At 30.0% G+C, this 12,500-nt stretch overlaps 1 protein-coding gene across 1 annotated transcript in view; it reads right to left on the minus strand.

The window, feature by feature from the left end:
• The window catches only part of LOC124425244 (division abnormally delayed protein), a 124,837-nt gene that overhangs the window by 95,617 nt on the left and 16,720 nt on the right, over positions 1-12,500 (minus strand). The window lies entirely within an intron of this gene.

Consider the following 12,500-nt stretch of genomic DNA (forward strand, 5'->3'; position numbering starts at 1 on the left):
ATAATCTCAGGACTTTGCCAGTCGGAAATTGCGAGAAACGTTAACTCGATATTATTACGTTAGTCGTATCTTTTATGCAAACGTAGAAATATTTCGAACGTACGAATAATATCCTCTTCCACTATTTTACTCTCTCTCTCCTTCTTTCTTTCTCTCTCTCTCACTCTCACTCTCTCTCTCTCTCTCTCTGTTTTTTTTCTTTTTTTTTTTTTTATTCCCCTCCAAATTTTATTAATTTTAAACCTCCGATACTCCTCATATGGTATCCACTGACGCGATACATAATTCTTTTCTTCCAATATCGATTTAACCAAGTATCATATTGAAATTTTTAATACAATATAAAATAGGGGAAAAAAATATCCCTAAATGGAGACCGCGAAAGTATCTAGATGATTTTTCAAAAATCAATTATTTCCTTTTTACTGAAATTACCTTTCATACTGATTTATATATATATATATATATATATATATATATATATATATACATATAATTTTTTTTTTTTCAAAAATTTATAAAAATTCATAGAGTGTCGAAGCTTGAAAGACCCGTCAGAGATAAAGTTATTTAAATGAATTGATTGCGATTCTGTTTTTTCGACGGTCAAATCGGCCTTGTTAAAAACTTTAATGACTACTTCAATCTCTCTCCCTTTCTCTTTCTCTCTCTATGCATATATATATATATATATATATATATATATATATATATATCTTTGAAAACAAATTCAAAAGCGTAAATTAATTATTTTTCTTTTTTATTTTCAACGTTTCACTCGACGAGAAAAGTCGGGTAATCGTTAAACGATATATATATATATATATATATATATATATATATATATATATATATCAACGATTTATTCAAAACAAGATTGAGTTTAAAGAGATCACGATAATTATATATCGAATCACTCCTCTCTCTCTCTCTCTCTCTCTCTCTCTCTCTCTCTCTCTCTCTCTCTCTCTCTCTCTCACATACATCGAGAAACTATACATTTATCAGTTTCATTTTAATTTTTCATTTTTACGGATCATATACTGAATAGTAAAATCTAATTTAAAAAAAAGAAAAAAAAGGAGAAAGAGTGAGAGAGAGAGAGAGTGAGTGAGAGAGAGAGAGAGAGTGAGAGAGGGGGAGAGAGAGAGAGAGAGAGAAGAGAATGACTTTATGAAAAATAATAACGGAGTCACTGAGGGAATCCTAGTAAATTTCGCATTTTCTATTTACGATAAGTGAACTGTGTATCCATAAGAATAGAGATAAGGTGTTAAGGTTCAGATCCATTTTGAAATGCGTCTGACCTTCTTTATTCGATTTATTTTACCTAAGGTGATATGGCGCATGAATACCTGCTATTCGATAAGCCTTCCTGTTTGCCTTCCTCCTATACTATAGTACCTATCATGTAATCGCTTGGACTAAGGTATTGTTCGAATTTACGAGCTTATATACATATTACACATGGCACATGAATGCAATAAGGAAACATACACCCTTCCATAATATAATATAATATAATATAATATATATATATATATATATATGTGTGTGTGTGTTCCTCCTTTATACATTTTTATTATATTTATTATTATTCGTTTAGTAAAACTGATTGAAGAATTTTCATGGAAAATTTGTAACGTTTGATTTTCAACACCCGGTATATACGTAAACTCTTATACACCTCTTTTATATATATATATATATATATATATATATATATATATATATATAGAGAGAGAGAGAGAGAGAGAGAGAGGAAGAGACATAGACATGCACGCATTAAAACTATTTAAAATACATGAATTTAAAATATCAAATTGTCAACTAAATTCTAATCATCTTTTTTTACTAACAATTCGAATTAATATCGAATAAAATCGTAAGAAATATCTTAACTGGAAAAATCCACCACAAAAAAAAATTATTTTCAAAAAATTCGACGAAAGTTGTGAGCTGTACTTTTTTTTTTTTTCTTCATTTCTTCTTTTTATACCTATGCATTCTTTTACCAAATACTAAATACTATCGATTTGAAAGTTGGAAAAAAAAAACAGAAAGCAACAAAGAAAGAAATAATAATAACAATCTATAAATTCCAATCTTTGTTATTCTTATTATTCTAGAATTCGAACGTTTAAAAAGTTCGAAAAATCGTTAATGATATTAAAATTGAGTTTTCGATTATTTTCATTTTTACGAACGATTAGCTCGTAAGTGGGAAAATAGAAAGAGGAGAAAAAAAGATAAAAAAAAAAAAAAAAAAAAAAAAAAAAAAATAAAATAAAATAAAAATAAAGAAAAAAAGAAAGAAAAGAAACGAAAAAAGGAAGGAGATGACGAAAAAGATTAATTTTTGAAATTTCATCAAATACTCTTCGAGCCTTGACGATTAACGATCTGAATTATTCATTGATTTTGCCACGGAACAATTTAATTGGGTTAATGGACATTCTTGCAACAATAACTATAACAACAATAACAATAACAACAACCACGAACATCATGTTATGTATATATATATATATATAACACGACATTTAGGTTCTTGCTTAACATTTGAGGAATTTAGTGTTCGACAATTTTCAAACATAATGGTCAGGATTAATGTAACGACCACTTTGGTTTATCGGTTATATTATACTGTTATATATCACGCAAACGTTCCTCCCCCTTTCCCCTTCTCCTCTCCCCTATCCCTAATCTCTCATCCCTCAATCGTTTATTCGGCAATTCGATGGAATTATAATCCTAAGACGTATGTATCAACATATTTATTGAACATGTAGATCGATGGATTGATAAAAAAGAAAAGAAAATAAAAAATAAATAAATAAAAAATCAAGAAATAAATAAATCGTTCGAAGACATCGAACATTATTTCTATATATAATAATCTAATAATAATATAATATTATAATAATCATCGTTTAGATTATATCAAAAATATTATCTATGGTTATGAAAATTATACAATTAAAATTTCATTAGAAGATATCATTATTATTATCATTCGATTAGGGATATTGGTAAATGTCTATGTAAAAAAAAAAAAAAAAAAAAGAAAAAAAAAAAAAAAGAAAAAAAAAAAAAAGAAAAAAAAAAGAAAAAGAAAGAGAAAATTAAATAAGTAAATACCTATCGAAGCTTTATGCAAATCGAGATATCAATCATTGCGATCATAAGAGAAATATCGAATTCAATGGGTTAACTGTTGCAAACAAGTTTTATATAAATCATTAAGCCTTGATATTATTTTTCTTAATTAAAATTATTTTATATAATAGATTGTGTAAACCAAATGACCGACATAATCAATGGGATCATTAACGAATATATAATCATTTATTCTAATACATATCTACATACATATATACATGTATACATACATACATACATACATACATCCAAACATACATCCAAACATACATCCAAACATACATCCAAACATACATACATGCAAACATACATATATACATACATATACATATATATATATATATATAAGACCAAAGAAAATGAAGTAGCATCTAGGATCGAAAGGCACGCGCGAGCTCGACGAAACTCGTCTGGTGAATGCAAACGGCAACAATAATAGCAACGCTCTCCCGCTGGGAGGGACCAAGAGAGTGCACTTAGAATCGCAGCGGTCGTACTCGAATGTTTTAACAACCCCACGTGCGAAAATGTAGACTCTTAGAGAAAGAGAGAGAAAGAGAGAGAGAGAGAGAGAGAGAGAGAGAGAAAGAAAGTGTATGCGTCTATATATGTGTAGATACTAAAGAGAAAGAAAGAGAGAGAGAGAGAGAGATGACGACGACCATGGCCCTCGCAAACTCTCAAGTCTCCTCTTTTTCCCCTCTTTAGTTGAGGCAGTTTAAACTTTTGCCGGGCGATCGCTTACGCTAGTCTTTCTTAACGATGCTTACGTAACGTTACAACGCGACAAGTAGACAACGCAGACTGAATTTAAAGATGTTAAAAGCGTGTGTGTTTTACTTTACAATATGCACCCGCCACATATATATATATATATATATGTATATATGTACGTATGTATATAGGTATCTATGTATTGTACGTTAGAGTACTTACATGGATTCACACTTACACGATACTCTAAAGCAAGCGTTCGACTCATTCGCGACATTTGCAAGACGACGTTTCCACATTGCGTTGGATGATGAGTCATACGATCTCTCTCTCTCTCTCTCTCTCTCTCTCTCTCTCTTTTTAAGCGAGTTAGCATTCCCATTTCTGATTAGAGCAATGATAGGACTAACCAAGAAGAAGAAACGAAGTTTTAATAGAATCGAGGAATCTGACGTTCCTGAAGAATTAACGTTTAGAATTAATATTTAATATGATTAGACATATGTATTAATCTATGACAATTTGTTAAATTGTTAATTGAGTTTATTAATTCCTGTCGTTTTATTTTATAATAATTGATCAATATGCTTGAGAAACATATAGTATATGTAATATGTGAATAACGTTAAATGCTCGTGTACATGCATACATTTAATATGATCTAATATGTTCTATTAGAGGAATCATAAAGTTTGTAAATTTAACATTTGAAAATTAACTATGATATTCACGTATGTGTGTTATTTAAAATTATTAATTAATAATTAATTCATTAATATATAATAAATTATTTATCTTGTATGTGTGTATGTCTCTATGTGAATATTTCGATTGAAATAAAATAATACAAAATATATATAAACGTAATATATCGACGTAATAAATGTTCCATTCAGAACATTAGTCTCTATTAAAATATTTTCATTTACAAGATTATACTAATTACATAATTATAACAACTATTACACACACACACACACACACACACAATTGTGTCTCTCTTAAAATATTAACGAATAATTCATTCATTAATATAGAAAAGAAATTTCTTTATCTCATTTGTTGTCTTAATATGTGAGAACATTCTAATTGAAATAAAACAATATAAATAAAATACACGTAATATATCAAAGATAAATTTCTTGATAAAGTTTCATTCAGAATTTATTCTGACAGAAAAAGAGAGAGAGAGAGAGAGAGAGAGAGAGAAAGAGAAAGAAAGAAAAATATGATTAATGAAAGAAAATTGAGTAGCATCAGATTAGATTTAATGAAGATTTAATAATTAATTCATTAATATAATAAATTATTTATTTTGTATATGAATGTGTACTTGTGTTTGTAAGAGAGAAAGAAAAATAGAAAGAGAAAGAAAGATAACATCATATCCATGCCCCATCCTCCCGTCATCTCAACCATCTCACTCCCATAGAAGTAAAATAATAAAAATGTATACACGTAATATATCAACGAATAAATTCTCTGATAAAATTTCATTGAGAATATCAGTGATTCTCAAACGTTTTTCGTTTACAGAAGAAACAGAAATAGAAAGAGAAAGAGAGAGAGAGAGAGAGAGAGAGAAAGAGAGAGAGAGAGAGAAAGAGAGAGAGAGAGAGAAAGAGAGAGAGAGAGAAGAGAGAGAGAGAGTGACAGAGAAATATGATTAATTGGATGAAATTGGGCGTCACTTGTGACGAGCTAATGGAGAGGTCTTCTCTCTCTCGTTGAGTTCGGTGCATACGCGTCGTAGATCAATGCAGCTGCACTCGTCCACGTCCGTTCGCGACTCGACGCGCGGCTTGCGACCTGTCGATCGCACCTGGTGCCACGCTTACAAATACACGTCTAGAGAGAGTTCGAAGACTTCCTATGTATATACGTAGGTATGTATGTAAGTATATATGTACGTACATATATCCCGTATGCACCTACGTATGTACATATATATGACCTAACCTACACACATAATACATATATATATATATATATATAGATATGTAGGAACAACGTACAGTTTCAGCTTCTCTGTTTGATGCCTAGGTCTAACATGCAACAACAACAACAACAACAACAACAACAACAGCAGCAGCAGCAGCAACAGCAGCAACAGCAAAAGTAATAATAAAAACAACAACAATAACGTTAACAGCAACATCAACATCAACGGCTTTGTCGTTTGTCCTCTCACTCTTTTCATCAGGAAAGAGGATCGAACGGAGAGAAAGAGAAAGGGGAAAGAAGAGAGAAAGAGAGTCAGAGAGAGAGAGAGAGAGAGAGAGAGAGAGGATAGTAAGGGTAGGCTGCTGGAGTGAGGGTGTAGGAGGGACTGAAGAGGAGGGGGAGGACCGTTCAGTTCGCTTTCTCGCGGCCGTATAAGGTCGCGAGCATGCTACAACTCTCTCTCTCTCTCTCTCTCTCTCTCTCTCTCTCTCTCTCTCTCTCTCTCTCGGTCCTCTCTCGAAAGTGCAGCTTGCACGAAAGCTGATTCGGTCCCCCCTCTTCCTCTTCTTCTTCCTCCTCCTCCTCCTCCTCTTCCTCCTCTTCCTCCTCTTTCTCTCTCTTTCATCTATCTATCTATCTATCTATCTATCTATCTCTATCTCTATCTCTATCTCTATCTCTATCTCTTTCTCTCTCTCTCTCTCTCTTTCTCTTTAATTCTTGCTCTTTCTTTTTCTCTTTTTCTTGCGAACGCAACCGACGATCGAAATCGTAATTACGAAAGGCCACGAAAAGGTGACCGTCTCGCCGTTTAAATATCTCAGTATATATGAATGTGTATGCATGGGTGTATGCGTTTATGCACGTACGTACGTAGGTATTGGCATGCATGTGGGTGGACATTGGTCACTATATTTTTTTACGATAATCGATGTCTACGACCCTGTCTGGAATACCTGTTAGAATTTCTCGTTTTTTTTTTCTCTTTTTATTTTTTTTTTTTTGTTTTATTTTTTTTTTTTGTTTCTTTCCTTCTTTTTTTTCCCCTAATAATTTTCTAGACATTTTATCGGTAAAGGCATTTAAACGCGTTACAAATAACATTTCAGGCATAGCACATTTTATACGCATTTCTTATATGAACTTTACGATTGTGTTATATACGTAAGTCACATGAATATATTTTATACATATAGACATCGTAGGTATTTACATGCTTATCTATATACTCGGTGACTTGGATAATATTTGAAATATTTCTTTTATTATGTAATTTTACGAACAACGTTTTAGAACGAATCGTTGAAATTTTATTATTCGAAGAAAATTGTTTTTACTATTATGATCGACATGACGAAGCGAGAGTAATCCTACGTGTGTACGTTTCTGTCTCTTTGCATGTCTCTCTGTCTGCCTGTCTGTCTGTCTGTCTATCTGTCTGCTATCTGTATATATATATATATGTCTACGCTTGTAGAAAATAAAGCAGGAAAGGTCTCGGTGCACGTAGGGTCTTCTATTCTTACCCGACGAATGTGCGAACGCGAGCGACAACTTCGCCAAGATTAGAAACAACTACTTACTTTTATTTCGTTACTCGCGTTTCTAACATCTAACTCTCTCTCCCTCCCCTTCTCTCTCCCCCGACCCCCCCCCTCTCTCTCTCTATCTCTATCTCTCTATCTCTTTCTTTTTTAATTAAAATTATATTTTTAATCGTTCGATTATAATATTGAAATTATTCCTATTAGAAATTTAATTGCTCGTACGATATATGTAGATATTTTATATAAAAAAAAAAAAAAAAAAAAAAAAAAAAAAAAAAAAAAAAAAAAAAAAAAAAAAAGTTTCTTTGCTCGAAACTTTTTTTATTAAGTAAATTTTATTCGCAGACTTTTTTTCTTTATAATTTCACGTAATAAACCTGTATTTTTGCACAATCTGAACAGTAAAAAAAAGAAAAAAAAAAAAAGAGAAAGGAAAAAAGGAAAAAAAGAAAACGAATAAGCCTTAAAATATCTGAGAAAAATGGCGTAATCGATTATTAAAAATCATTTAGTAATTTTTAATCCAACCTGTATATCCTCTTTTTTTATCTCTTTTGTTTCTCATCTTTTTTACTTTTCTTGTCTTTCTTTCTTTCTTTATTTATTTCTTTATTTATTTTTTCTCAACTCCCGTTTCACCATCTTACTCTGTATATTTATTACTCTATAATATTTACTTCATCTCTCTCTCTCTCTCTCTCTCTCTCTCTGTCTTTCTTTATACTTTTCTAACCATTCTTTTTTTTTCCTTTTTCATTTTTTTTTTATCATTTCTTTGTAACCTCCGTGTCGCGAATTTTCCGCGTTCGTTAATCCCTCGTAGGTTTCTCCTATGTGATCAACATTTTGCGAGTATTTTACTCTCCTCTCTTCCCCCGCCCCAGCCCCTCCCCCACCACCACCCCCCCCCCCTCTTTCCCTCTCTTTCTCTCTTGTATGTTAATCCCAGAAGTTCGCAAAATCTTTTCCCGTTCGTTTACCGTATTCGTAGGCAGTGGAGCCCTGTCTGTACAATATTCCAAGCACGAATTTAAAAGCTCGCTCGCACGTTACCCGTTCTCTCTTTTCGTTCGTTTCATTACCATGTTCTGTTTCACCCCCGTACCTCCCTCTCCAACCCTTTCTCTCTCTTTCTCTTTCTCTCTCTCTCCGTTTCTTTCTTTCTCCCTGGTATCACATATACGTACGTTACCTACGTTCCCTAGTCCAGTATTTTTTTTCTTCTTTCGTTTTCTTTTTTTTTTTTTTTTGTTTTTTCTCTCTTTTTTTTCTTTATATATATATATATATATATATAAAGGAAAAAAAAAAAAATATATATATATATACTCAAGCAATATCCCAACGCACATGGTCGACCTAGGAAATACTACAAAATCTACCGGTCGAGAGTTTAGAGATTTTCTCGGCTAGACTGGTAACCAACGAGAGATCGTAGAGAAGCTTTAGACAAAGACCAAGAGAAAGAAGGAATGAGAAAACGAGAATAAAAAGATATAGAGAATAGGGAAAAGAAAAGAAAAAAGAAAAAAAGAAAGAAAGAAGGGAAGGAAGGAAGGAAGGAAGAAATAACGACGAGAAGGGATTGAGAGTAGGGAAAGGACAAAAAGTTTAGGAAAACTTTTTTTCGTCGAAAAGAAAAAAGGAAAAAAAAAGCAAAAGCTTTGCACCTTTCGAAAAGTCTCACATGGGAAATAAAAAATCATGATATCTCGAAGTCTCGAGCATAAATACGAGTGCTTATATACTTCTTTATCTATAGGAATGCAAAAGAGAGAAAGAGTGATAAAAAAAAAAAAAAAAAAAAAAAAAAAAATAGATAGAACGAGGTCTTTCATACGAATAAAAAAAAGAGAAAGAGAGAGAGAGAGAGAGAGAGAAAAAGAGAAAGAGTAAAGTAAGTACATGCTATCATCGGTTGTTACTAACTTACTTCCTTCGTTTATTTATTTATTTGTTCATTCGCTTATTCACTCGTTCGTTCGTTCGTTCATTGTTCATTTTTCTACCGGGTTACTTTTTCTCCTGAGAAACTTTACTCGCTTGATTTTTGTTAGAATATACTTTTGCAAAGTATATTTTCTTGATCCTTCAATTGACATGGCTCATATGCCAAATATACTCCAAATATATACTCTATTATACTTTATTGTATGTACGTATGCATGTATGCAGGTATGTATGTATGTATGTATGTGTATGTATGTGTGTATATATGTATGTATCTATGTAGGGTTTCCTCAACGATTCACTTCTTATTATATCGAGAATCGATGGAGAAGAATATCGAGGTTACCAGATCGAATGATTTTTTTTTCTTTTTTAGAAGAAAAAAAAAAAAAGGAAAAAGTGAGAAAAAAACTTTTCTCAAATAAATATACAAACTATTGTTTGTTTATTTATTATTTTTGCATATTTTATTATTACATTATGTTAATTATTATTGCATTGGCCATTATGTAATTTTGAGATTTATATATATCAGTTTTGTTTCTTTAGATAATACTTTAAATATTATAATTAGTTTCAATAAACAATATATCCGGTTCTCTAGGGTGACATTTATTTTAATATGAAACATTTAAAGTTCTCAATAAAAAAAGAAAAGAAAAAAAAAGAGAACAATAAAAAATATAAAAAAAAAAAAGGAAAAAAAATATGCATTTTATAGGATCATTTATCTAGATATAAAAATACCGAACATTGTTTTCAGTACAATTCAGTACAAGGTGTACAATTTATTTTTATTTGCAAAGAAATATATTCTTATTTAGGTATGGAATAGAAAAATTTTTTAATTAAAAAAGATACTCTATTTCGTTATAGGATATCAAATATTTTCAATAAAAAAGAAATATGTATATATATATATATATATATATATATATATATATTTAATGTTATTTATTCAATTATAAACTATCAAAAGTTTCGACATTACTTATTGATCAATCCAATATTTTTTAATAATTTCAATAAAAATTCATGTTCTATTTACGACCCGAGACAAATTTCTTTTTCTTCTTTTTCTCTCTTTTACGCAAGACTCATTATTATCAAGGAGTGTAATTGTAATAAATTAAAAAAAAAAAAAAAAAAAACGTTGTAAATAATGTTGTACAAAACATTGCAAAAAATCTTAGAAAATCTAATAGCGCTTTCATTCAAACGACAAATATTTTTCTTTTTCTTTTTTTCTTTTTTCCTTTTTCTCCTTTAAAATTTCTTTTGAATATTTTCTAACAATGATTATCATTTCATGTAAGTACGCACATATATACATGCATACATAGATACGTACATACATACATGTAACTCCTAATGAGATGTATTTTATAATAATATTTAAGAAAAAAATTCTTGTACTTATTTCGACGAAAAAAAAAAAAAAACGTTTCTTCTTTTTTCCTTTTACTTTTACTTTCTTATGCGAGATGCATTATGAAAAATAAAAAAAAAAAAGAAAAAAAAAATAAGAAAATAAAAAAAAAAGAATGAAAAAAATAAAAATAAATGACTATGAATTAAAAAGGCAAACATAAGAAATAAATAAAAAAAAAAAAAAAAAAGAAAAGAAAAATTCATAGAAAAGAATCAAATTGAAGCGAAGAAGAAAAAGAGAAAGATAAAGAAGAAAGAAAAAAAAGTGAATTGAAAAGGTTAAACGTAATAAAAAAAAAAAAAAAAAAAAAAAAAAAATAACAATATAAACAAAACATATGTCTCGTCGAAGTGAGAAATTAAAGTAAGGAAAATAAAAAAGAAAAAAAGAAAAAGAAAGAAAAAAAGAAAAAGAAAAAAGAAAGAAAAAAAGAAAAAGAAAAAAGAAAGAAAAAAAGAAAAAGAAAAAAGAAAGAAAAAAAGAAAAAGAAAAAAGAAAGAAAAATCGAGTGAAGTGAAAGGTAAAAGAAGAGAAAAGGATGGAAAAAGGGACAAAAAGAAAGAAAAAAAAAAAAAAAAAAGATAAATAAGGGATCAACCGTGAATACGTCTACGAGATTTGCTATCAAGATCTCCATTCGTATTCGACCCATCCCTTCCGACTCCCTATTCCACCCCCTTCAACCCTAAACCCCCGTTACTTTCTTTCTTTCTTTCTCTCCCAACGAGATCGCTTCAAAGTACGTTAGAAATGTTCTCGCGAGTTCGGATTTTATCGGAAAGTCAAATCCGACATCTCTCTTATGGTTTTCCGTAAAGATGAAAAGACAGATCGCGTTCTGAAGATATCTTTGTAGCAGCAGTATTCCTTTCCTTTACTTTACTTTACTTTACTTTCCGATGACCCCACTTTATCGTACTATCGAAACAGATACTCTTACTTGGTCGATATAAAGATACAGAGATATCGGAAAAAAGTGAATGTGTATCCGTCTTACTTTTATTTTTATTTTTATTTTTATTTTTATTTTTTTGTTTTTGTTATTCGACAAAATCTGTATATGACAAAGGTATATGAAAAAAATGTATATAACAAAAGGAAATAGTCAAAAGGTTCACATATGAGCGATCTTGCAAATGAAAATTAATTAAAAATAATCAAATATTCGAGACTTTTTGTTCGATGTAATTATTCTCTATTTTTTTTTTTTTTGCTTCTTCTTCTTTTTCTTTCTCTTTTTTTTTCCTTTCTTTTCTTTTTCTTCTTCTTCGAACCATTAAACTACAATAAGAGCCACGAAATATTTTTATAAGAGCCACGAATTTTTTATAATTAATGCTTTTTCTTTCTTTCTTTCTTTTCTCTCTCTTTCTTTTTATTTTTTTTTTTTATTTTTTTTTTATTTTTTTTTTTTTTTTTTATATATATATATATATATATGTATACGTAGTTATGCGTAACACGTATTCACGTGATAACGCGCGACTTTCGAATAAATTCTTTCTCTTTCGCTTGCCCGAGAACGCGCAATTTGTCAACAATATTTTTTTTCTTTCAGCGTAAAAAAAAAGAAAAAAGAGAAATAAAACGTTTCAAAAAAGAGAAAAAAGAAAAAAAAAAACAAGAAATCGCGCGATTTTTCAACATTTCTAACAAATTCGCTTATAGAGCGAGAATAGTTCGTAACATTTTGTACGGGCCTAATCGATTTGTAAACACGTATTTATGTATTTACGTATGTAGTTACGTAT

The sequence above is a fragment of the Vespa crabro genome, chromosome 6 (assembly GCF_910589235.1).
Source record: "Vespa crabro chromosome 6, iyVesCrab1.2, whole genome shotgun sequence".
In the NCBI taxonomy this organism is placed as follows: Eukaryota; Metazoa; Arthropoda; class Insecta; order Hymenoptera; family Vespidae; genus Vespa; species Vespa crabro.